This window comes from Pteropus alecto, unplaced genomic scaffold, assembly GCF_000325575.1.
Source record: "Pteropus alecto unplaced genomic scaffold, ASM32557v1 scaffold113, whole genome shotgun sequence".
NCBI classification, from domain to species: domain Eukaryota; kingdom Metazoa; phylum Chordata; class Mammalia; order Chiroptera; family Pteropodidae; genus Pteropus; species Pteropus alecto.
Window position 1 is genome coordinate 4,523,559 of NW_006433949.1, and position 3,796 is coordinate 4,527,354.

At 44.0% G+C, this 3,796-nt stretch overlaps 1 protein-coding gene across 1 annotated transcript in view; it reads left to right on the forward strand.

Annotated features, from left to right (window-relative positions):
• The window catches only part of SUDS3 (SDS3 homolog, SIN3A corepressor complex component), an 86,615-nt gene that overhangs the window by 50,457 nt on the left and 32,362 nt on the right, over nucleotides 1-3,796 (forward strand). The window lies entirely within an intron of this gene.

A 3,796-nucleotide genomic window follows, 5' to 3' on the forward strand; every position in this document is an offset into this window, starting at 1 on the left:
AGGGTCTCCTCCCAGCCGCCACTGCAGCAGGCAGCGACAGAGGACCTGACCAGCAGGCCTGTGAGCACCCTGTCCTCCAGACCCGCCTGCTCCCTGCCTCTGCGGAGAAGTCTGCGGGATGGGGCGGGGCGGGGCGGGGCGGGGTTTTTTCAGACACGGAAGACCTTGCAACTTCAGTTACCCACGGGCCCGCCTGGGGTGCGGTCATCCTTGTTTGTGCTGCGCTGGGTCAAAGTTCATGGTACTCCTCCCTGAGCCTTTACTTTTCTTGGGAGACTTCCAGAGGCCACGGCCCTCTGGGACTCCTCTGGACCACCGTGTTAGAGCCTTTGAGGAGGTCCTGGTTCTTCCGCTAGACCTTGTACAGCTTTCTAAGTAATTCTGCCAGAAATTAATATAGCATTTATTCACTCAGGACTTGTAAATATTTCCTGGATTTAAACTCATATCTTCGTCAAGGGAGTTGCCCGCCCTTCTTTGTATTGCATTCAACAAACGTCAGTTTAATGCCCTTGGAAAAAGAAATCTATTAGATGCGTACTCTGCACAACTGCATGTTCAGTGGTGATAGGGCACATTTTGATAGGGACGACAAAGCTTTAGAAATAATCAGGTTGTAGGTTTTGATAATCATTACGACAGGCAGAACAGGAACTGTGTGGTAGGGGAAACCTAGTTAGCTTTACCAAGGTTTCAAACATGTTTTAATGATTCTATGTAAACAAATGGCCAAAGTATAATGAACTTTGATCCAAGTGCACCCTGTGTTAACCAGAGACCCATCTTGACCCAAGCTGAAAGATGGTTCCTGCCAGGGGTGAAAGTGCATCATGTTACTCAGAACCATTATTTATATTTTCGTTTAATCAGCTAGACATGTTGATTAAACAACACCAGAAACCGAATACTGCTACCCTCACCCCTAAACCCGTTTATGGACTTTGACAATTTAGCGTTTTATGAAAAAATTGTTTCATTTCAGGGACACGATTTGATTCTAAGCCCTGGACTTCATTCTCAGAAACTCTCCATCATTAACTCTTGTGTGACCTCCCACTGACAAAATTTGTGTTCTAAACACTATATATTTTTAAAATCCTACCCCATTCCAATTGTAATTCTCCCCTTTAAAGTTTTGAGTGTTAGGGTATACAGAAAAGGCCTGTGAAAATGGAGCTGGCAGGACTCTAAGACTAGTTCTGAAGTAGATGTCTCCTGAGCAGCATGACAGAGTGCCATTTTGAGAAGGGATGCAGAGAGATTTCAAGATGGTAAAACTTGGTTTTGAGGGAACTTGATTTTTATAGGCCTAGAGAAACTGCCCCAAACCATTATATTAAAACAACTATAAAGGCTGAGCAAGAGAATCTTTTTCACTAGGTCCTCCTTTTCTAAAGAGTATTTATTGAGTTCATCTTACCAATTCTAAAGTTGGCAATATGGATAAGATGGGGTAAGTTTTCACCACCTAGGTGTTCAGTTGTGTCTATTCATATAAAAAGAAATGCATGACCACTAACATGTTATTTGCAATCAAGAAAATAGAAATACAATGAAGGAATTTTAAAGACAGAAGATACAGCATGATATAAAAATAATAAGAAAGCAAGTTGTGTAGTGTAGATATTCCTAGATTAGTGTCTCTTCTGCCACTCTATTTCGATTCTCAGATGTAGCAAGTTTTGTTAATCATATTTATCAGTTTATGGCACTTCAGTGATCTGTTTTTTCCTTTTAAATATGTATCTTTGAATAATAAAAATCTTATATTGTGGAAAATAAAAATAGAAATAAAACATAAGATAAAAATCCCAGTGTCTTGAAAGGAAACCAATTATCAATGAAATCTTTTTAAAAATTCATTCTATCAATGAACTCTAATTTCTAAAATGTTGGTACTTTTTCTGGTCTATGATTACTGCTACTGGTAGCAACTCAAGTTGCTCCATGTAGTTGATTATAAATAATTTAGATATGATCTAAGAGCATAAAAAAAGAAAATGACATCATCCTTTGGGCAAGAAACAGTTCTGAAATCCTAGTTTATATATAGTGGACCTACAGTTAGCCCTGAGAATGATTCTTATTTAGAAGGAGCTTCAGAAGATCTCTGAACTCCTGGAAAGACATTGCAGCATTCCATTCCGGAAATTCTTGAGTTTTGTTGGGAGAAAAAAATCCCTCACAAATAGAACCAAGATTTTAGGTAAGACAAGGTAGAAAATGAAAAATGTTAAAATAAATGGGATGAGAACGTTTTTCACTTTGAACCCTATGGGGGCTAATTCAGATATAAATTTGGTCATGAAGGATCTGAGAATTGGGTTAAATTTCACTCTTTTACACTGTGTTCTACTCCACTACTTGTAGGCTACTTTTTCTATGGAGACTTTGTGGAACCTTAAGTGTATGGTTATTTTGGACAATCCATTAAATGTCTCTGGGCCCTTTTCCTTATCCCTTTTCTTGCTACACACAAATAAGGGACAACCTAAACTTGTTCATTAAGCAAAGCTTGTGACACTGTGTCCCCTTCTACTCAGGAAGTCACACAAATTCTCGCAGATATTCAGATCTCTTAAATTTCCACATAACGCCTTCCTTAAGTTAGCCTAATTAACTTCCTGTAACGCGCCACTTGCCCAGCTGAGAATGGTTCGCAGTTATTGGACTGAGAAAACCACTTTTAGGAAAAAAACTAATATTCTAAGAAATATGAGGTAGCCGTACTGTAGAGCAGCAGTCCCCAACCTTTTTGGCACCAGGGACCAGTGCTCCTATGCAAATCTAATGCCTGATGATCTGAGGTGGAGCTGAGGTGGCGATGCTGGTGCTGGGGAGCGGCTGCAAATACACATGAAGCTTCAGTTTGCTACCTGCAGCTGAGGGTTCCTAAGAGGCTATTGACTGGTAAGGGCTGTGGCCCAGGGGTTGGAGACCTCTGTTGTAGAGAGCCTGGCTCTGGGAACCTAAACAAGGCAGACTGGACGCTACTATTTTTTCAGGCAAGTGAGAGCTTTTTTCTCACCTGTAAAATCAGGAGAACATCTTAGTGGGTTAACCTATACAAACAGAAAGGACTCTCACCTATTGGGAAAATACGGTTTTGCTAACCCCAACTCCAGGATGGAATACCAGCATCCTTGGTTTTTAGTTTTCAATAAAGCTTCAGTTAGTAAGGAGAGGAGCCCAGCTCCTTTTCTTCGGGATGATCACGCAAACTCTAAGTGTCTAGGTTTCCCGAACTATAAAGGGGATGGCTAATGTAGTTCACCTGCTTAAAGAAGAGATCACATTCAGAGCCCTTCAAACCCTCAACCTCTCAGTTCGCTAATGATTTTCACTTTTGTTTTGGCCCCAGGCGCCGCCTGGCGGCTGATTTCGGAAGTCGCCTCTGAGCTTCGGGGTCCTGGCCGTGGCCAGGCCTGCCAAGGATTTGCCTAACTCTAGAGATCCAGTCTCCGCCCCTCCCCGTCGAGGTTTTTAAGACGACGATGAAGGGGCTGGGGTTAAGGCGAAGGGGGCGTCCGACAGCCTGTCTTCTCCTTGAAGGATGGCGGAGTCAGGCAGTCCTCGGGCAGCTCGCGACCCGGAAGTCGCCGCCGGCGCGAGGCCCCCGTTGCCGAGCGCGGGCGCGAGGGGCGGAGCTTGTCCGAAACGGGGAAGGGGTCACCGCGGCTCCCGTTCCTCAAGTTGGCGGTTCCGTCAGGCGCTGCTAGGCGGGCGTCGAGCCCTCAGGGCGGGTGGCCGCGGTCCCCGGGCGGCACTCCCAGCTGCTGTCAGAGGCGACATGAGT